Source organism: Lepidochelys kempii, chromosome 8 (genome assembly GCF_965140265.1).
Source record: "Lepidochelys kempii isolate rLepKem1 chromosome 8, rLepKem1.hap2, whole genome shotgun sequence".
Lineage (NCBI taxonomy): Eukaryota > Metazoa > Chordata > Testudines > Cheloniidae > Lepidochelys > Lepidochelys kempii.
In genome coordinates, this window is record NC_133263.1 from 23,936,261 (window position 1) to 23,960,206 (window position 23,946).

General features: G+C 41.5%; 1 long non-coding RNA gene across 1 annotated transcript in view; it reads left to right on the plus strand.

Moving 5' to 3' along the window:
* LOC140915723 (uncharacterized) overlaps positions 1-23,946 on the plus strand; it is a 32,103-nt gene that overhangs the window by 2,443 nt on the left and 5,714 nt on the right. Inside the window, exon 2 of the long non-coding RNA XR_012160262.1 lies at positions 21,233-21,309. This is a non-coding gene — a long non-coding RNA (uncharacterized lncRNA). The remainder of the gene's footprint in view (positions 1-21,232; positions 21,310-23,946) is intronic.

Consider the following 23,946-nt stretch of genomic DNA (forward strand, 5'->3'; position numbering starts at 1 on the left):
CCTTCCCCAGGAAAGGGGGTGTAGGGCTTGGGGGGATATTTTGGGGGAAGATATCTCCAAGTGGGCTCTTTCCCTGTTCTTTGTTTAACATGCTTGGTGGTGGCAACATAGGGTTCAAGGACAAGGCAAAGTTTGTACCTTGAGAAAGTTTTTAACCTAAGGTGGTAAGAATAAGCTTAGGGAGTCTTTCATGCAGGTCCCCACATCTGTACCCTAGAGTTCAGAGTGGGGAAGGAATCTTGACAGGGGCTGTACAAAAAACAAAGATCATAACCCCCACCCCTCACTATAGGGGAAATTCAGACACAGTTTATGTCCACCTATAGTTCATTTGTTCTGTACTTTGTCAGATGAAATTGGCAAGTACTGTTTTGTCCTTACAGTCAGGCAGAAGCAGCTTGACCTTGCCTAGAGAATAGTATTGGTGGGACAACAGAAGAATTTGATGGCTCTGAACCCAGCTGCCATCTATTCTTTTTGCTGGAATATTTGGATTTCTGAGCTTATGGATCAAAATGCGGGGGGACCTTTCAAATGAAACCATTGCGGGGGCGGGGGACGGGACGGAGGGACGGGAAGCAGCAAGATCAGCAAATATATATATAGATTTCCAGCATCCTTTGTGTCTCCTAAATGGGAAGCTTATCAAAAAGAGCATTACGCTGGTCAGACAAGATAACACAGTAAGTGGCAAGGGAGAGAAATCTTAGCCTCACACAAACCTCTTTTTGCTACACAATAAGTTTCTGAGCTTTCAGTAAAGGACACATGGCACACCTACTGATGAATGACTGGAAAATTTAAGTGGTCATTCTGAGAGCATATGAAAAATGACAGAGAAGGAACTGTTTACCAAAAAGTGAAAACTTTTCAAATGTTGACAGATAATTCATAGTCTGACAGATATTGATATAGTGCTCAGGGAATTGTAAGGAAAACGTTTATCTCATGTTATTAGCCCACTCTCTGTGGCTGTGTGGGTTTTTTTGTTTGGTTGGTTTTGTTTCACTTTTGGCTGTGCCTGGGAAACAACAAAAGCAATGTATGTGCTCCATCTGCTCAGGATACATAACAATTAGCATCTTTTTCTCCTTTAAAATCTAAGATGGTTTGGAACTTAGGTTGGTTTGCCGGCTTGGATTTTTTTTTTAAATAAAAGGCTGTACTTTTCTACGTTTTCTACCTCATCCAGGGGCTCAGCCAGCATTTTTATTGCTTCCACCTCCTCCCAGTTCAGCTGGAACTACATTGGGTCTCCTGTGCACAAGAGTAAGATTGCGAATGCTATTTCGGATGACCTATTAAGCTATCTATTAAGGTCTTTATTCCATTCTTCTCCCTGAGGTATCCAGGCACCTGAAGCCTTCACCCCATTGTGTATGGCTTATCTGAAGGATTAGCATTGCACTAGAAGCATCTGCAAGAATGTTTCTGAAGCACTGATACTACAGGCGAGGTTCACTGGAATGTCAAAAGTGGGAAGATTACCAGCCTGAAATGAAAGTGTGGGTCACGATATGTAGCCCTCTCTTGAACCGGCCTTATATCCAGACACACTGCTTCAGGGAAGGATAACATGCTCATAGCACATGTTCTTGGCTGAGTATGCAAGAAAGCCCACACTTTAAATCCTTATGGTCACAAATAAAAATTTAAAAAGTTTGCACATTTTATTGTCTTCCATCATTGCAATGGAATGGTGAGCAGCTCTCATGCAACCTTGCACATCTCAACACAGGCAGAAAGGGTGGAGGAGACAGAGAACTGAAGCAAAAATGCTATCTTTTCTATGGCAATTTCATGCCATCCTATGAACAATTCCATAGGCCAGGTAGTCCCCATCTGTTACATGCTGTAGTTAGGGATTGTTTTTTGGGGGGGGATCTTTGCAAGGAATCCCTTGTGAGGATTCTCCCACATCATCCCACTGGAAAGAGGGAAGAAACTATTTGGGGCAAGGCTGTCTTTTTGTTCTGTTTGTACAGCTCGTAGCACAATGGGGTCCTGGACCGTGGGCAGTTGGGGCCCCTAAGCACTGTGGTAATAAAAATCAATAATAATAGGCTCTTCCCTCCTCCTCGGTGGAGAAAGGAGATTCCAGGGGACCAGTGGGATTCCAGACCTATATGCATTGAGGCCTCTCTCTCTCTCTCAATACAGCTCCATTGGATTTGAGCTAACAGAAACTCTCAACTACCTATAGGCATTGGCAGCCACTGAAATTCTTGTGGGTGGAAGTGAGGGTACTACACGGAAAAGGTAACTCCAACTGGGACTTCTCTTCCTTTTTCCAGCTAAGGTTTGCAGGACGGAAACAGGACTGATGTGTGTTGGCCCCACACCTGCCCATCCACTCCTTCCCTCCATCTACCCACTCTTCTAACCATCCCTCAGTGTAGACCTGGAAGCAAACAAAGTTCTTCTGGGACCAGATTTGGGAGTGGGAGCAGGGAGTGAGGCCAAATTAGAATTTGTAAACGCTTCTTTGTTACAAAGCCTAAATTGTGTTCCTACCTGACAGAATCTCCTTTAATACCTAATGGAATAAATCTGCAACTAACAGGAGATGTGGGTAATCTCAGGCAAGGTCTTGATGGCTAATGAAGAACATTTGTTTAGTATTGCACACATGAAATGAGACACTGTTTTTAGACTGCAAGCCTGCTTTGCAACAAGCAACCCGATAGGGATTTTGGGGGAGGGGGGGATGATTAAATAAAAATAATCTCCAAGATTAAATCAAAATATTTTAAATAAATGGTTTATGGTCTAGAGGAGCAACCACAGGGTTGGAAGACAATAGACGTGTTCTATTCCTGACTGCCTCTGACTCACTGTGTCACTCACACTGTCACTCAGACATTCTGTGCTTCAGTTACTCCATCTGGAAAGTGGGATAACAATGCCTTCACACTCTTGGAAAGCACCTTGAAATCTACGCATTGTAGAACATGCAAACTATTCTCATTATTTAGTATTCCAAGGCAGTCTGGATTTTTAAAATTCTTTTATACTCTCTCCCTCCCCCATCCCTCTGCTTGGTAATATTTACAGGTCTCATCTCTATTCTAAGGCTTGTGCCTACTGACCCAGAAATACCACATTCAGGTGCCAGAAAAGAAATGAGAAGAGAAACCCATCTAAAGTAATACCCGAGTCTCTTTCCCTCCCTTATCTCTACTACTTACCTCCCAATCTTTCATTTGCCAAACCTCCTCTTATTTATTTTACTTTTTACAGACACTGCATTATAGTCCATTTAAAAATTAGAGCAGTTGAAGTTTCTGAACTTTTGATTGAAAAATCAATTTTTGACATTAAAAGCCCCAATTTTTTGACAAAAAAAAAAAAATCCCCAAACAAACTTGGCATGAAATTGACTTATTTAGAATTTCCAAAAAATTCCCCTGAAATTTTATACTTTGACCAGATCTGTTAAAAACAAAAGCAAATCCTCATCTGTTGTGTGAATTTAAAAATTCTGAAAGTGGATTTAGTTTCCCTGAGATGCTGAATTCTATAGTACTCTGAAATACAGTCTGCACACAGCACACGTCAGCCTTCCAGTGAGACCACTAGCACTTATTTCTTGCTTTTTCTCTCAAACATTGCACAGAAATAAATTTCTTACTTGGATTTTGACAGAATTTTAAAAACATTGATGTCTGAACCAGTGTTTCAATTATCCAGACATAAGCAGTACACTATCAATCTACCTGCTGTACATGATTTAAACAGGAGAAAAACCAAAAGATCAGGCTGTACATTTGTTATTTAGGACTTTGCTACTTTACTCCCCTTTATTTAAGGAATTTGACTGTTACCAAGCTGCTCTAGCTGTCTCCTCTCATGCTGAGAGGAAAGCATGCTTCATTCATTACTTGCTTTTCAGACTTCCTAAGGAGATAATTAGGCATTGGAATTGATTGCAATTTATTAATCAGACAGTCTGTTATATGATTTAAAAAAGAAATCACAGTGCTGTAATATAAGAAAAATGCTTGTAGAATAACAGACCAGATGGGGGAAACTAATCCCGAAGCAAAATTCATTCAACAGTGTTCCTGTTCCCCTCTTTTAAACACTTTGTCTTCTCTGGGATTTCTATTGGAGCTATTTAACTTTTATACCCTGTATCAGAACAGCAGCCCTCAAAACAATGCCCCATCACTTAAGGCATGGAGCCAGAACACGCTAGCATTCTTCCATACAGTGTGGTAATGCAGGCACATTTCTATCCCACTCATCCCCACAGCCCAGCACTGTTTTGCCTGGTGATTGCTTTTCCTTCTGTTTGTGTATGAATTATATGAATGGTTGGTGTATCAGGGCTGGGATTATTTTTTTTTGTTTGTTTTAGTCATTGGCAGCAAGCTAAGGGCCACACATTCCAGTCCTCCTCAAAGCAAAATCCTTGTAGAATGAAGTGTGATTTGACCATATATGTTTTTATGATTGAAGCTCAAAAACATTCAGCAAAACATGAAGGCACTGGAAACTGTAAAGTCTTTCAGTTTAATCTTTATGACACTAGCTAATGATGTACTAGCGTTACAGTGATATTTGATTGGCAGATGTTTGGAGCACTGGTAGGACGATGATTCTGGGTCATACCACAGTAGTATAATTCCTGAAATATTCCCCTTAAAAATCTTGAACATAGTGCTGTTGTGATGGCTGCCATTGTATCATGATCAATGGAATTGGAGTCAGACAGACTCCCTGATTCAGGACAGAATGGTCTGCAGTACTTGGGATCACCACCTGCGGGAGCAAGTGCTCCAGGAAGGTGATCTCGGAGTAGACAGATGCTTAGACATGGAACTTCACTCTTTGCTGATGAAACAGCCATCTTGGCCAATATGCCAGGATCTGAACCTCTAGAGCTAAACCATGATCTTGTAGCAACAGCTTGAGCTAAGGAACCAGTATTGTTGTTTAAAAACAAAACAAAAAACTCAATTTCACTGTTCCCAGGTATTTTAAAATAAAAGGACTAAGGCAGTAGCTATAATACACACAGTTTTAAAAAAAAAGATACATTCTTTTTGCAGGACATGTCTTTACGCTCAGAGGTGCCTCTCTTTAACTTCTTATTGAAATTCACAGCACCTTCCTAGGTGTGGTACAACTCATGCTGGATATGAGTCAGATGTCAAAGGTGGACGGGAGAGAATCTTCTAACTAGGCCATCTACTTTCCTCTGTAAAGACCTGATCCAAGACCCTGACTCTGCAGATCAGGCACAGAGGGTGATCCTAACACACTGACCAGTGGGCTAGGTTGTCACAATGATAAGAGTTAGTGTCTGGCACTTCCAGGGAGACATAATGGAAACAAAGGTGTTAGAACTGGATTAGAGCTGAGAACACCCATTGGAGGTTGTTGTGTGTGGCGGATACAGCACAAATCCCTGCTTAGAAACACAGCCACACTTGGAGCCACAATAGCTGACCGACTCTTGTATTGCAGAGAGAGAAGAAAAACATAGTCACCACTAAACAGCAATAGATTCAACCTAAACAACTGCTTACAAAATGCTAGTTGCAAATTCACAAACAGATGCAATACTCTGCTCAATATATTCAAATATAGCACCGAGGTGTAACCACTTACAGTGGACTGATAATATAAGGATGTTTTAAAGGAATTTTCTTTATGATGTCACCACTCCAACAGCAACTAGTTGGCTTTCAGTATTTCATAGCCTCACATTGATTCCAGCAATTTTCAATATCCTTGTATTTACACTAAGTACAAAAAGCTTTTCTGGACTTCTTCATTTGATAGTCTATTTCAACATGCAGTTTGGTTTCAACTCTGTCAACCTGAGAAGAATAAAAACACCCCTTTTCAGTCTCCTCTTGTCATTTCTAACCTCTTCCTGACAAGTGGAGATAATATTTAATCTATTACTCATGTTGAAACACAGTACAAGTTTTAAATCATGCCAATGGTCTCAAAGGGAGCATTATGTTGGGTATGGAATGCATACAAGCCAGGGAGGCTGGAAGTTTACATTTCAGTTGTTTCAGCAAGTTGCATTTTTCTCCCTCCATTTATTTCTTGTCTTAGGTCATATGATATAAACAGACATATTTCCAAAGAGGAGAGGTATTCCTTCTACCCTTGGACTTCTGAGTTCACCTCCTTCTGCATTCACTTGACTGCAAAATGGAAACAGTGCTCACAGTTTAGGGCTCAGTTCTGACGGAAGGTTTTTGTTTGTTTGTTTGTTTTTTAAACTCTGACCTCTTTCTTTTTGCTATTACAGAAATTAGCCATGGAAAAGACTATTGAGATCATCTGCTACATCTCATTGTCAGTGTAGGATGGATCTTAATGATAGTTATACTTTGACTGGACAAAAGCTAATACATAAATGCCCAAGAGTGGGTTTCCCTTCCTTTGGGAGATTATTCCACAGTCATATGGATTAGTTATTTAATCAGACCTAAAGTATGGTTGATAAGACACAACCTTCACCAAAAACAGTTTACTATTTAAGGCATCCAATTCTGCAAACACACATGAATATTCTGATCAAAATTAGCCATATGTGTATATGAGTAAGATGCAATAATATTTCATTCAAGTAAGATAAATAAATAACTGCCCTAATCAGTGTTTTTCTTCAAAACGAAGTACAGCAGTGGCTCATAAAACCTTTTTGGTTTTACTTGTGGGCTCTTTCATGTTTCCTGTACTTACAACAAAAAATACTTTGCATAATGTGATGTTTAAATTAAAGTCTCTTCCATGTTGAGAGATGGTCACTTCAGAGAGAACAAAATATTACTTATTAAACATTCCATAGGACTTTTCCAGAAGGGCTGGGACTGCTGGTCTGAACACCACCATAGTAATTAGTAGGCACATGTGAAGCTAGCAAATTACTCACCTTAACTTACAGCTCTCTAAACATTCCCTGCTTCACCAAACTTGATTTAATTATAGTGACATGTTTTTAAAATTCCTATGAGGCCATAATCACATATCAGTGACTTCTCCATTAGTCTTTTACCTTGCATAACAGCATGATATAGACATCATTCATTATTATTGCAAATACACTGATTGATAGGATTTCAAACAGTGGCAAATAGAGTCTGTTATACAATTACATTTTTCCACTTTTCTTTTTTGCATAGCAAAAACCAGTCACTAATGTAAGAAAAGTACCGCACAACACAGCACATCATGATATGACTAGGCTGTGGTAATGATAAAAATCACTTGTAGAATATGAAGGACTCCCAACGGAGGCTTTTAGGCCTGTACAGAACCACATCTAACTGCTGCTTTATAAAATTTGTGCTGGCTTTTTTTCCCCCCTAGCCACGATCACTGAGTGAAGAAACCCTGCCAAAAGCACTTTGACACATTGTAATATATTCAGCAACCAGTCATCCAAGCTAAAGTTTGAGGCATAATTAGCATCCTGCATGAGAAGTTAGTATTTTTTTTTAATCACCGTATATGAGAACTGATTATGAAATAGATGCCATTGCTTATTCTTCCACTATTAGATTCAGAGGTTTCTATTTTTGGAAGAAGCAATCTCAGTCATGTGGTGTGGAGGAGGATGAGCTTGTGGCTTAAAGCATGGGTTCTTTTCTCAAACTTTTTCCTCCTGAGCTCCCCGGCACCCCAACATGCTATAAAAACTCGAGGGCCCAGTGAAGGGAGGGGAGGGTGGACTCGGGGCTCTGGCTGCTGGGCAAGGCCCTCAGGCATAGGTGTAGTTTGACTTCTATTTTGAGGGGGGTAGGGCCCGTGGGAGGGCTTGGTCCAGCTCCACACAACAGGGCCCGGGGAAAGGAGTGCCACCTCCACCCCCTGATTCACCTCAGCAGTTTGTTGGGGTGGGGTGTGCAACCAAAAATTATAGCTCAAAGGAGGGGGTTCAGCTCAAAAAGTTTGAAACTGCTCAGGGTGCAGGCAGGAAGCAGCTAGGGGCTGTGTGTGGGCAGGGGGTTGCTCAAGGTGCTGGGAGAGGGGTAGCTAGGGGCTGTGTGCCAGGAGGGACCCCCTGCAATCGCTGATTCATGAGAGCTCTGCTGGTCTCGAGGCAAAGTCCCCTTTCCTGGGTGGCTCTTACCGGCTCTGTGAGCAGTTAAAGGGGGCTGAGAGCTGAGGAGAAGCCATAACCCCAGACATGAGCAACAGCAGCAGGAGACAGGAGAATGCCACTGCTCCCCAGCTCCATATCACCAACCAGAGCAGCAGCTGCCCCACACTGCCTGGCTCCAGCTTCCAGTCTCCGATCTGACCAGGGGACAGGCCCTCGGGGTGTGTGTGGGGAGAGCTGGAGGTGTGTGTGGGTGGGTGTGGAGCTGCCCCCAGGACTGCCCCACTCTAGGCACTTCAATTTGGGGGGCAATGCTTCCTGTGCCCCCCAACTCTGCCCATGGGCTCTGGAATTCTGCCCCACAGGGGGCACTGGGGCTCAGGCCTTCAGCTCAGCAGCTGCACTCCCAGCTTCAGCCCCTGGGGTCTGTACTTGGGTGGCTAGCCTGTGCCTCAGTGTTCACAAGACTTTTTAGCATGCTGCCTCCAGCAAAACTAGCATGTGTCCAGCTGCAGTGCAGACATACCCTCAGGCTAGATTCACAAAGGGGACAGACTCAGGATTGTATCACCTAACTTGGAGGTGCCCTGCCTGTTAGAGCAACCTTCAGCCCCAAGTTCGGCTATACAGTGCATGAGGTGCCTAAATGTGATCTACAAAAGGCAGCAAGCTGAGTGAGGAGCCACCTAAATGATCAGAGATTAAATGCAGAAGAAAGAGTGACAGAGGGTGGGATGGCTAGGTACCTTAATCCCATTGTGAATCTAACTCTTAAATTTCTCTGTGCTTTGGTTTCCTCATCTGTAAAGTGGGGACAATATGTTTCTTATTCCACAGGGCTGTTGGGAGGATTTAGTTCATTAATGCTTGTAAATGCCACATAGAGCCTCACATTTCATCAAGTGCTAGAAACAAAACTTCCAACCGATCTGCCCCAAGAAACTCCACATACAACCCTCTAATCTGTTGAAAACAAGCAGTTTCCAAATTGTGGCATTAAAAGCCTTGGCATGTTGATAGTGTCACAAGAAAGTGTGCTCCTGGTATTAAGAAAAGAAGCACCTGATATAGTGCACAGAGCAAGCAGTATTATCATGCTGCTGCTCAGCATACATGGGACGGCTATCACAGTATCCTAAGCAGTAACCCAGGCATAACAATGGAAATGGGGGTGTTTCACTTCATAACAGATGTGTAGCCATGGGGCCCTGTTTGCAGGGAGACATGTGAGCAATTCTTCCACCATCGATCTAGCCCTGGTGCAGCTCTAGCGTAGCCTGATTTCTAGTACCTGTACTGTAATGCAGGGTTAGATAACCCAATAGTTAAATTGCTGGTGGCCAGTCTACGTTAATACTGACAGAGCTGCACAAGTAGTAGTAAGAGTTGGAAATCTTAGGGATGCCTAGTGTAAACACTACTAAAGTTTCTAAGCATGTTATAATTTATGCAAAGACAAACTGGGGCCAATCTTTTATTGGACATGGCTACCTTGTCTCTCTAATATCTTGGGACCAACACAGCTAAAACACTGAGTACATAATTTATGGAGAAATAAGCAGCAGATACAATATCTGAAAAACAGCGTTAATGAGTAAGTAACATGAATCTGCAAATAAAATTTGCAGGAAAATCTGCGGGAAAGAATTTTCTGTAGTATCTGGCTGATGAATCTTGCCCATATGCTCAGGGTTTAGCTGATCGCCATATTTGGGGTCGGGAAGGAATTTTCCTCCAGGGCAGATTGGAAGGCCCTGGAGGTTTTTCGCCTTCCTCTGTAGCATGGGGCACGGGTCACTTGCTGGAGGATTCTCTGCTCCTTGAGGTCTTCAAACTACAATTTGAGGACTTCAATAGCACAGATATAGGTGTGAGGTCTTTTTTAGGAGTGGTGGGTGAAATTCTGTGGCCTGCATTGTGCAGGAGGTCAGACTAGATGATCATAATGGTCCCTTCTGACCTAAATATCTATGAATCTATGAATCTAAAAATGTAGTAACCTGACCAAAAATTTGAGTACAAATCTTAAGTTCTCATTTTTTAGAAAAGCCATGGAGGGTACACAAACAATACAGACTGTGATAGTCGAGGATCAAACAAATTGACAACATTTAAGTGATTCTCTCAGTTTGATACCAATGGTGTCTCTAGCTCTGTCTACACTGGCCAAGGAAACCAGTTTAGCACTGTGTTTAAAAACCATTCACTTGAGAAGTGCCAGCACCTTTATTCTGGATGCAGAAAACACACATATGCTCTGTATGTCTCTATCCACTTGTTGTCTCTTGTTTTATATTCAGATTATAATTGCTTTGGAGCAAGGACCAACTTTTTGTTCTGTGTTTATTCAGCCCCTAGCACACTGAGGTCCTGGTCCAGGACTGGGGCTCTGATGCGCTACTGCGATACAAATATATAATAAAATAAAATATAATTATAAGTTACAACCCCTATTGTGTCCAGTAATATTACTGTATTTGAGCTTATAGCAGCTTTTCTCTCAAGTTTCCCCTTTAGTACCAGATTAAACAGCACAGAAACAGGAGCAGTTGACCAACAATACAATCAGCATAGTTGGCAAAACCACGTCACTTCTTTTTAATATCCTTTCTGACCTCCTGGGTTACTCACTACCCATTCGCTTCAGAACTGGGCCAGAGGAGTCAAAATGAAAGTGAAAAGAATATGTAACAATGAAATTGAATGACAGTCATCAGTATAATGAGAAGAAATTTTAGCCATGTCCATGCTAAATCCCCTCTGCTCCACTGACCTGTCTATCCTAGTAAATGACAGTAAGCACTGCATAATAAGGTTTACTTTTGGGCACTGTGGAAATAAAGCAGGGAGGGTGCTTCTTGGAGTCTTAAATATGGGGAACTGCTAAATCTATTTACTTGAAATTTGGCATCGTCCTTGATTAGGTCAGAGTCTGTGAAGGAACCAGTGACAGTGAAACTGGATTTTGGTCAACTGATTTAATTATCAAGAGACTAAAATCGAGGAATGGAGGACATTGGGTCAATTCAATACAGATGTAGAGCACACAAAACTCCCAGTGATTCTGGGGAAACCACACAGGTGTAGCTTGAACATAATTTGATCCTTTATATTATGAAGGCACAGACTGTGCATAGGAAGGAGTTAACTATAAGGTTTGATTCTTTGCCTTATTAGCATATTGAATAAACCCTAATCTCAATCATTATTTGGATATCAGTGCTTATCACTAGGCAAGGTCTGTAAAGTCAATTTTACTTATCAATTTCTCAACTTTTGGTTTGCATTCCTTCAGCTGACACTAATGTAGAAATATGCAATTCTATAATGTCTTTGTGAAGGAATGAGTCATGTTTTTATTGTTCTCTATTAGCATCAAAGGAAGAGATTATTCATAGGCATTAATCATATGAAATTTTTTGCACATAGCTTTTTCCAGAGCTACGGGATCCAAACTGTAATCCTTTCAGTCCTTCTAGACTGGACTTGAGCTACTTGGAAATATCCTTTTTCAGGAATAAAATTGCACTGGGTAATCATTGTCTGGATAGAGCTGGTCTGTCCTGCTGCATTAGAGGGGTTCATAGTAATGAAACAGCTGAGAAAAATCTGGTTGAATTTAAATACACAATCAGGCTGTTTAATGAGTGAAAACACGTCTAAGGATCTGTCTACTTGACATCTGACAGCAAGCCAAAAAGAAAGCTGCAAAATGCAGTCCCAGCATGACAGCTGTTCATGGGCTATGGAATTCTAGCATTTGAATGTAAAGTGACACAAAATGCTGCTTTCTCCCACCAAAGTAGATTTTGGTAGAAAGCACAAGGATCACAGTGATTTTAAACAGGCTGCCATGTTACATGCTACTCATATAAAATATTGTTCTGAGAGTTTAAGAGAATTTGGCTTTTGGAAGACAATCCAGTCCACTTCAGTTACCTTCTTCTCTCTCCTAAATAATATTTTTGAACAAAATTATTTATATCAATACTGCCAAATTCTTTATATACCGTATTGGTATATTTTGTTTACTTTCCATTGCTTATCATATTCTCTTAACCCTCTGTAGGATTCATACAAGGTTTATGTGCTTGGCAACATTCAGGGCACACCCGGAGTGTTGTGCTGGACCTGTGCACACACAGCTCCTTTCAAGGGCATCAACCTTGGAATCTCGCCCAGATGACATGAACCGTGGGAAGCCTCCCAGGACTGGGCTCAAGGCCCAAGAGCAAGGAATGCGGTAGATAGAAACTGGTAAATAAGAATGTTAAACAAAGCCAGTGTATTCCTTTTATCTGTTGGAGAATGTAATGCGCGGGGGGAGAGAAAGAATAAAGGGGAAGGTGGAAAGCTGACAGGCAGAAGCCCGTTAGCAGACCAGCTTGCTTGCTTGCTAAAAGCTCTGTGCTGTCTTGTCATTGAACCGCCACAACCCTCCAAAATGCATTTTCACTACTGGTGTGGTAATTTTCCCTGAAGCACAACCCAACAGGACTGTGCTTTAGTTACTTTACGTAAAATACTTTAGCGGTGAGGTCAGGACAGTTTTGGAAAGAACATTTCTTTATCATTTGTACTCCCTCTTCTGACAAGCTAGTGCTGCTCTTGCATAGGACAAATTATTACAAACCATCTATGGATGCATTGATGGATGGATAGTACTGGGGAAGATACCCATAATGATGTTTTCTGAGGAACCCTTCACAAGCCCTGGCATGTGGGAATGCTAGGGGGTGGGGCGTCTGCAGCATGCAGTACTGCAGAGATTCCAGTTAGCACTGCTGCCTATAAGGCAGCCTGAGGACCTCACCCATCATGACTGTTACAACCACTGAAAATGAGCATAGTTTAACAGGTGTACAGGGATGGATTTGAGAGACATACTAGTCAACACAAATTATTTGTTTGTGTTTATTTATCCAAATATGATCCCTCTCTTTTCACATTTCTGTGTGTTTTCTCTTTAAGCACCACTAATTAATGTTGATCAGATACTTCTTTGACTTCAGCCTGTCAACTTTTGCCTAATTTCTTAGGGTGCCAGACATCTGTTGGAGATCTGTACCTTGCAGAGTCTATCTTTGCAGGTTGGGTATTTCATTTCATCTCTATCTCCAGGAGTTATGGAGGCTGTATTAATTTGTCGATCAGATATCAAGGAATGAGCAAATCACTGGCATTTTAGTCATACAAAGCCTTGGAGGATCTGCATCGCTTTAAGAGTAATAACTTGCTTGACACATCGAGACAGGAAATCACCTAATGCTGTACCAAATGATGCAGATGGTGAATCTATTAAAATCTGTCTCTTGGCATTCAACCATTTTCTTCCATCCTGGATGTAAACTGACATGATAATCAGATGTCATAAATGGTGCACTATGGTACAGCATAGCACATTAAAATTTCAGATCAGATAGCCACTACTAGTACTCTGCAGTTATATACTGCTTTACATTTTCAAAGTGCTCTATATATGTTAAATAATCACTGTTAATTTATTAAATGAATGGAGACAAAGATAATGGAGTAGGTACCACTGCTTTAAAAAAATAAAAATAAGTTTAATGTTCATGAAAATGCGCAACTAATAGGATTGGTTTGAGCCTGGCACAGAGCAAGTGGTACTGTGTAAGCTTCCCCGAACACAGAATGTACCACTGATCTGGTCTGATTTGCACTAAAATATGCACAAGTGACTATAATCTCCATCTTGAGACAACTGAGAGGCACTTGATTTTCAGAAAGGGCTGAGCACTCACCCTCTGAAAATCAGAACCCTTTAAAAATCGAGTCCCACAAAAAAGTCTCTAGTCACTTTTGAAAATCTTGGCCTTGCTGCGCTCCTGCTATTTTAATCCTGGTCTTCCAGTTTGCAGAAACTGCTATTCTTGAGAGGACATGCTTAACTGTGAGGGTGGATTTAGTGATGTGCTTGAAAGATTATATTTGGTACATATTGTAATAGGAAAGCAACTTCATCTGGCTCATGATTAATTCAAACTCTCATCTCTGGAGCTGAAAAGTGAGTCTACTTCAACTGCACCACCTAACCTGTCAGATCTGGAGACCACCACATTTTGAAATAGTTTTTCACAGCGTAGTTTGAGATGGACTGTTTCTAGCGGTCAGGAGATGAGAAATAACCCTACAGCATCCTGTCTAAGTACTAGCAATGTATTTCTCTTTGCCCCTCATTAGTCTTCTCAAAACCTGGCCAACATACACAGGCACGTGGACGAGCTTACACACTCACTCATCTTGAGGCCACTGGTACGCTGCTTGCTAGATGCTCAGAATATTCAAGATATAACTCAGTCATCTTCCGCTTTCATTTTGGTCAGTACATCTGCCCCGATATGGAAACAAGAGGTGGGAAACTCCCTCGTCTACAGAGTTATTTGTGCTATCCACTCCACCAGCACCTGCTACTATTTCTGATGCTATTGAATAAACAATGAAAGCAGTTGGGGCTACTCACCGCGCTGCACTTTGAGCAAGGGGTGGCGGGGGGTTGTCTGGCTGGCCGGGTGAAGAGGGCAATGCTTTCTGGCTTCGGGGGAGGAGCAGAGATGTAAAACTGCTGGAAAGGAATCAGCGTGGTGGATGACTCGCCACCTATGAATGAGGGGTTTAAAAGGTCAGCCTGGGTCTGGCCCGTCCCTCATTCTCTTGGAACAGGCGAGGCAGCACCCACCCTCCCTCCCTATTTAGGTCAGAAATATGCCGGGTAATTAGCTATATCTGCTGTGGGCATTATGCTAGCCGCTCCATTGAGGGGGGCTAGGAAGGAATTTTTCCCTTACTACCATATTGGCTAGGTGCAGTTTGTGTTTTTTCGCCTTCCTCGCAGCAGGTTCAGGTGGGCTCTGTTCATAACAAGACGGGCGGTAGGCCATATATCACTACTCTTTATTTAAGTGTATAGCGGCGGTTCAGTGCAGGTACTCCATAAATTAAGGCACAAAAGAACAGATAAATGGCTTGGAAAAGGAATTAAGGAGAGGTGCTTGGTAATTGAGCGAGCTGGGGGCAGTTGGGGACTTCTCTGATTGGTACGGCAGGGAGCCACCACCCATCATTATAGTCCACCTTAACCCCTCCTACGAGGGCTGGTAGTCGGAATTGCTGGAGGGACCTGGATGAAAAGCCAGTGGGTTGGGGGGAGCTGGTGGAAGGCCTCCCTTCCCTCCCCTGAGAATTGGCTGGAATTGGGGGTTCCTGGCAATGGATCGGCTGAACAGAAAGGGCAGTGGAGCTGCGGGGCGGGGGGCTGGAAAAAGCTCTCACACACACATCCCAGTTAATTGTAGGGGTTTCACCTTCACTGCACATCTTATCCACCGGGTTAGTCCCAGACATCTAATCTTAAAGTCTGGCCTTAAAGTTAAACCCATATCTAATGTCTCCTGTCATTCTTTCGGCATACCCAGACAATCCACCACCAACCATTTCTCCAGGTTCTCCCGCTCCAGGTCTTTGTATTCCTCACAGTCTCTATATGCATCCTGCTATTACCCATGAACTGGTACTATGACTGAACAGCAAGAGGCAGGAAAGTCTGTTCAGCAGGAGAGAATCCTTGTAAATACAAACCAAAGCTAGGTACAAAGGCAAAAAGAGTAACAAATAGAAGCTCCCCCAGTCTGGGGATCCCCTCAGAGCCCAGAAAGAAAGCTCTGCTTTTCCTCAAGCACTGTCCTCTTTCTGTCTTGGCAGCAGCCTTTCCTCTCCTATCCTGCCCTGAACACCTGTGCAAAAGGGAAGGGAAAGGGAAACTGGAGTTAACCCCTTTTGTACATGGGAACAAGTCAGGTCTCTGTATTCTGCCACAGGAGGCTTTTCAATTTTAGATCACTTGAATGACCCCTAGCTGGAGCAGAGGATGTATTTATACTCCAAAATTGAAATAATGCGATTATGTTGCATAACTTCCCATCGAAGTACCTGCTGACAAGTTGAAATAGGTTCTGCACAGCCACACTGGCTGATGAAGTATGAAACAAAAGCGGGCATCTCTGATTTAGATGACTGCAGACTCTGCTCTATGACAGTTATTCAAGATAATCAGCACGGCTGAGCTTTCTTAATAACTGTCACAACATGCACTCCAAATTCAAATATAATGCGTATCCCCCCCTCCTCCCAACCTAAACACAGAGGGTATAATGCATAATGGTGAGGATTAGGCATTCAGCAACATACAGTCAAATCCTGTTCACTTATCAAAGAAAAACAGCGCTGTGGAACTGCCCCCCCCCCCCCGAAAAATAGCTTTCATTTAAGATTTCTGCAATAATAGGGAGCTACAATGCAGTGTTTTCTAGCTGGTAACTAAAACAACTCAGTATCTTCTAGTTGCTCAAGGACACGAAAAGGAAAAAAATATGATTTGAGCATTATTTTTGTAAATGAAACATGCAGTCAAACATGATTTTATTATTATCTTGCCAGAACACACACAGAATGAAAAGGCCTCATCCTATTTGGCATTATGCTGAGGTCTTGGTAGTCCTAATGGTTATAGTCTGACAGCTGCTCAGGACTAACATACTATGGATTCTAAACTTTCACTGCATGAAACATCACTGATGACTAGTCAGAAGGCTTCTGTGATATATGGCACTGAGATAGCAGATTTATTCTCCTTCCCCCCCACCCCTAAAAAAACAGATTTAAATGAATTGCACTTTGCAATTCCCAGAGTGCGCTCTGCACACACCACTAGTCTTTTAAGAAAAATCCTTATGGGAAGAATGAGAAGTGGAGGCAATCAGTCAAAGTCTGTTGTTTGCTAATTGAAGAAACCTTAATCTTAACCACCATTAACAAGATGTTGAGCTAATATTAATAAGCATCAGACACGTACATTTTGCAGTTCAAAAAATGTGTTTCTATTTTTCATCCCCCAACCCCACCTCTTCTTTCAAAGTACAGTGATTTTCCAGATACTTGCTCCTGCCTCTGCAAAATAATGAGGAATAATAATATTGCTTTTTACTTAAAAGTGAACATGTAGTCATCACTGAAGGTAAAGAAAGAGAAAAGATACCAAGTTGTGAAGGATTAAACAAAGAGGTTAATAATTTCAACATATACAAGGAAAAATAAAAAAGATGAAGGAAAAAGATGTGGTTTCCTTCCCCATTTATGAGGGACTGGCAAGCATCCAAATAAAATAATATTTTGTGATTATGAAAGGAAAAGCCTTGCAAGTTTTAGCTGCCTTTGATTAACATATCAGTGTATTTGGGCTATCTTCAGAACCCTGCTGCCTTTATGCACTGCCCATGTGTCAAGGTTCCTTCCCGACTCTGAACTCTAGGGTATAGATGTGGGGACCAGCATGAAAGAACCCCTAAGCTTATTCTTACTAGCTTAGGTTAAAAACTTCCTCAAGGTACAAACTTTGCCTTGTCCTTGAACCCTATGCTGCCACCACCAAGTATGTTAAACAAAGAACAGGGAAAGAGCCCACCTAGAGATATCTTCCCCCCAAAATATCCCCCCAAACCCTACACCCCCTTTCCTGGGGAAGGCTTGATAAAAATCCTCACCAATTTGCATACATGAACACAGACCCAAACCCTTGAATCTTAAGAACAATGAAAAAGCAATCAGGTTCTTAAAAGAAGAATTTTAATTAAAGAAAAAGTAAAAGAATCACCTCTGTAAAATCAGGATGGAAAATACTTTACAGGGTAATCAGATTCAAAACATAGAAAATCCCTCTAGGCAAAACCTTAAGTTACAAAAAGCCACAAAAACAAGAATATACATTCTCTCCAGCACAGCTTATTTTACAAGCCATTAAACCAAAGAAAATCTAATGCATTTTCTAGAGAGATTACTTACTAACTTTACAGGCGTTGGAAGGCTTACATTCCTGATCTGTTCCCAGCAAAACATCACACAGACAGCCCAAACCCTTTGTTCCCCCCCAGATTTGAAAGTATCTTATCCCCTCATTGGTCATTTTGGGTCAGCTGCCAGCAAGGTTACCTTAGCTTCTTAACCCTTTACAGGTGAAAAGGGTTTTGCCTCTGGCTAGGAGGGATTTTATAGCACTGTGGACAGAAAGGTTGTTACCCTTCCCTTTATATTTATGATACATTTGAAGGTTTAGATATCTGCATTGCACTTGTTGACGGTTGTCCAAGTCCATCTACAAGGTACAGGGGGTCAGATTCATCCCTGTGTTGCTACAGGTGCATGGGCGGCAAGGAAGTACCTTGTCACTTTCCTGCTCAGGGACTGCTGGCCATGGGGACCAGTTTGGTGGCTGCTTTAATTGCACCTTTGTTGTAATGGCCCTATGAGCCATACCAGAGGAGCAGATCTACCCAGATGCCTGCTCCCACTCCACAATTACCCCTCCCTCCTCCGGGCCTTCCCTGCCTTGGTGCATCCCCTTAGGGCTTCCCTCACCAGTGAGGGACTGGGTGGCTCCTACTATCCCCATGACTGGGGAGACAAGCCACCTTTGTCTCCCCCCTGCCCTCGGCTAGAGAGCCAACCCGTACAGTTTTCATTTATAAAGAGGAGGTATAATATTTCTGAACTACTCACTGCATTGGGTGTTAATACTGAGATCACACCAAGGGATGAGTAGGCCATATTTATTTACCTGGTAGGAGGCCAGTTATTCACTGCTTAGAGTAAAGGATTGACAGACTAATTCTCACTGGCCAGACAGAAAAGCTGTGAGAAAATACACACACACACACTCTTTATTATTTGTCCTGTGCCATCTGATTTTTCCCCAACATAAAAATATCTTTTGAGATGGGTTGTACTACAGTTAATTGTTTCTTCTTATATCTCTGTGTTCCTACTGTAAATTGATACTTGTGCAGCTCTGTGATAAAGACTAATTTTATAGAAGATGAGAAGCATCTGCTATATCCGTGGTATGTTTTGACCTATTCCCTATCTGGAAATGTACTATGAACTACCATCACCTTAGAAGACATTGAAGTGAGGTGTCTGTGACCCCCTTTCTTTTGATTTTAGGGTACGTCTACACAGCAGCTGGCAGGTGTGGTTGCAGGGAAGTACATGTATTAGCCCGTGCTTGAGCTAGCGTGCTAAAGTTAGCAGCGTAGCCACGGCAGCATGGCAGCCTCCTCCCCAAGCACCCTCTCACCTGACCTCCTGCGTACATATAGGGGAGGTTAGCCAAAGATGTTGCCTATGCTGCCATAGCCATACTGCTATATTGAGAGGCTAGCTCAAGTAGAGTTAGCTCATGTATGTCTATCCTCACTGGGAATCAGGCCTCCTAGCTGCTGCGTGGATATACCCTTAAGACAATGAGATTTGAGATTTGTGCTCCAGAGGTGACCAGGACTAGTCTGTAGGTGCAGATTAGGCAGATAGAGAGAAAATCCTATAGAACAAAAGACTGTGGAGTGAAATTCTGGCCCTATTGAATTCAATGGCAGAACTCCCTTTGACTTTCAGGAGGCCAGGATTTCACCCTATATGTCATGCTCATTTATATTGTAGCAGACCCCAGAGACTGTGGTTGGGATCAGATCTCCATTGTGCTGTACAAACAGTCCTGTTTCTGCGACTTTCTCTGCTTGAGCCAACCCTTGTATCCCCATGGAAACCCATTAACATTACAGAATCAAGGACTTAGAAACGCTCATTTTACCTATTTAATGGAATACAAGTGATGAGGAAAAAGTGGCCTGGCTTGACATCACCTTCTGCCGTAAGTGCCAGGCATTTTCGGCCTTGCTTTCTCCCCTAAAAGCAGTCACAATCATGTACATGTAAGAAAAATCCCCCCAAACCAAAACCCACATACAATTCTGGGGAGAGGATGAGAAAAAGGAACAAACCTAATGTAATAGATGTTAGTCACATCACTTAATGCACTACTGGAAGTTACTCAGATACCATGGTGAAAGGTGGTATAAGAACCTATATAGAAGAGAAAAGCATGTCTTCTGAAGTAGTATCCAGTTTGCATTTTGGGGGAAAGAGAGGGAGGATAAGTAAAAGCCTTTGGTCAGGAAATTGCAAATCTCTTCAGACTTCTGGACCAACTGTGGTTTGGGGGAAGATCACAAATAGAACACTCCCCTTTCTCAAGGTATTCCAGCACTTTCATTTTCTCTCTTTGCAAAAATACAAAGGGAAGTGATATAGGAATATTTCAAAGCTGACAAAAATACCCTCAAACTGAACTAAGAAATGGTCAAGTGCAAGTTGGTTTGAGGGGGGAAAAGTTCCATTTGGCTTTTATTTTAACCAGGTATGCATGCCCATCAATGCTCAAGTGTGACCAGAGAGGGAGACAACTGAACTTAAAATAGAACATGCTGATTATGCATAGCATTTTGAAAACGTTGGAGAACTTAGTCCCTGAAGCCCCTAGAGAAAAATGTGATTGTTAGGTATTATAGATCAGACTCCTATTTTAGTTCCATGCATTAAATCCAGAGTGACTCAATTGACTTAAGAGGAGCAGCCTGTCTGGACTTATATAGATTGTAACTTCTGGCCCTATTTATGTTTTTGGCAGCATTCTTTGTGAATTTAGGCATAGGTTAAAAAACCCCAATCTATTCAAAAGATAAGATACCTTCTAAAGTTCTGATGGGGCTCCACTTAGGTGTAAGGAGACATGGAGCTCATTGCAGAATCAGAGCTTAAGCTTGGGGAAATGCCTTAAAATAATAAAATGAAAGTATATCTAAAACCAGTTATCTTAATAGTAAAAAAAGTAATTTTGGTCTAGGAAGAGAATTAAACTTGGGGAGAAGATTATGCCTGGGAGACATATTTGCCCTGTGGCACATTGTGAAATGGGCTAGTGATTTCAGGACAAATGGGATGGCAGCGCTATGGAACGTAAACCAGATCAGCTGGAATAGTAATGCATTATTTATTTGAATAACTAAAAGTGTATGTCTTTCTTGAAATATTGCAGCATTGTTATTCTTGTGTTCTGCTCCCTGAAGTATTAAAAAACCCAGCAACTAAAAAAAGAATCACCATGAGTCCTGCTATTTGATAACAGTCCTAGTGAAAGATCTTTAGGGAGCTCCCACATTAAGCAGCAAGCCAAAGAAGCTACTCTGAGAAACATTGCAAATGGGAAGCAAATTATTGTTTGTAAAATATTATTTTCCTTCTTCTTTTCAGCATAGAACTTCTAGCCCTTTTTCTTTGATCTGGGACTACACAGTGCCAATGCCAGGCCCCTCCTCTGTGGTTCATGAGTGAGTGTGTCTAATGGAATACAATGCTCCACATCTGCTTCTTCCCCACAAACATAATGGCAGCCAAAGGAGAAATTCACTTAAAAAAAGACAGAAATAAGTGTAATAGATCGGAGCAGTGGGCTTTGATCAGTTGCTTTTATCTTGTCATTCAAAGATGAAATAAAAGCCATCCCCACTAATCTAGTGGATTCCCAGAGCATAACAAAATTTACATCACTGCATCAAGGACAAAAAATTAAGAAACATATCAGGGGATCCAGAGTAGCAGCCGTGTTAGTCTGTATTCGCAAAAAGAAAAGGAGTACTTGTGGCACCTTAGAGACTAACAAATTTATTTGAGCATAAGCTTTCATGAGCTACAGCTCACTTCATCAGATGCATTCAGTGGAAAATATTGTGGGGAGATTACAACTCCCAGAAGAATCACAGAAAAGAGATTGATCAAGTTAAGTTCACTGTTCCAACAGGGAAAGGAGACAAGGGAACCTGGGAATTTAGTTTTATTGTGAGGAGAGTTGTTTCTCATTTGTGGGGTTTTAACCAAAGCATTTTTAAAAACAAACAGCACAGCTGTTCCTTCAATGGCTCCTGTCCCATGGTTCTCTACTCACCTTGAGCCACGCTTTATGAACACATTGCACTTACTCTCAGTGAGAGGACAGGCCATATGAGCAGGCAGGGCCAGATGGCACATAGTCCATGTGAAGGAAGTGCCTTTTACCAGATATGGAGTACTTGTGGCACCTTAGAGACTAACAAATTTATTTGAGCATAAGCTTTCGTGAGTTACAGCTCACTTCATCGGATGTGAAGTTTACCAGATATGTTGAACATCCTAAGAGACAGAAGGTGTGAGAGCAAATAGCAATAATGATACTATGTTCTCAGGAGACTGAGTAAGTTTTACTGGAATATAAAATGATACATTTTAATTCTGAGGCACCTATCGGCCCCCACCATTCTAGGTGCCTTCATTGAAACAATAGTTAGCATGGCAATTAAAATCCGGTGAAAGCATTTAAAATTAGAGTCACACAAAAGTATGAAATGTAGGGAAATGCAACCTAGATGGAGCAAAACTGGTTGGAAAGCCATTCCCAGAGAGTAGTTATCAGTGGTTCACAGTCATGCTGGAAGGGCGTAACGAGTGGGGTCTCTCAGGGATCAATTCTGAAATGGGTTCTGTTCAATATCTTCATCAATGATTTAGATAATCGCATAGAGAGTACACTTACAAAGTTTGTGGACGATACCAAACTGGGAGGGGTTGCAAGTGCTTTGGAAGATAGAATTATAATTGAAAATTATCTGGACAAACTAGAGAAATGGTCTGAAGTAAATAGGATAGACTTCAATAAGGACAAATGCAAAGTACTCCACATAGGAAGGAACAATCAGTTGCACACATACAAAATGGGAAATCACTGCCTCGGAAGGAGTACGATGGAAAGAGATCTGGGGATCATAGTGGGCCACAGGCTAAATATGAGTCAACAGTGTAACACTGCTGCAAAAAAAGTAGGGCTGTCAATTAATTGCAGTTAACTCACATGACTAACTAAAAAAAATTAATCACGATTAAATAAATTAATCGCGATTAATCATAGTTTTAATTACACTGTTAAACAATAGAATACCAATTGAAATTTATTAAATATTTTTGAAATTTTTCTACATTTTCATATATATTGTATTCTGTGCTGTCATCGAAATCAAAGTGTGTATTATTTTTGATTATAAATATTTGCACTGTAGAAATTATAAACAAAATAAATTGTATTTTTCAATTCACCTCATACAAGCACTGTAGTGCAACCTTTGTCGTGAAAGTGCAATTTACAAATGTAGAATTTTTTTTGTTACATAACTGCACTCAAAAACAAAACAATGTAAAACTTCAGAGCCACTCAGTCCTACTTCTTGTTCAGCCAATTGCTAAGACAAACAAGTTTGTTTACATTTACAGGAGATAATGCAGCCCTCTTCTTATTTACAATGTCACCAGAAAGTGAGAACAGTAAAGGCACTTTTGTAGCTGGCATTGCAAGGTATTTTTGTGCCAGATATGCTAAATAATCGTATGCCCCTTCATGCTTCCATGCTGATGATGCTCATTAAAAAAAATGCATTAATTAAATTTGTGATTGAACTCCTTATGGGAGAATTGTATGTCCCCTCCTCTGTTTTACCCGCATTCTGCCATATATTTCATGTTATAGCAGTCTCGGATGATGACTCAGCACATGTTGTTCATTTTAAGAACACTTTCACTGCAGATTTGACAAAACACAAAGAAGGTACCAATGTGAGATTTCTAACGATAGCTACAGCATTCAACCGAAGGTTTAAGAATCTGAAGTGCCTTCCAAGATCTGAGAGTCATGAGGTGTGGAGCATGCTCTCAGAAGTCTTAAAAGACAACACTCTGATGTGGAAACTACAGAACCCAAACCACCAAAAACGAAAGCTGCTTTGGATTGTTATTGAGCAGAACCTGTCATCAGCATGGACGTGTCCCCCCTGGAATGGTGGTTGAAGAATGAAGGGACATATGAATCTTCAGCATATCTGACACATAAATATCTTGCAACACCAGCTACAACAGTGCCATGAGAATGCCTGTTCTCACTTTCA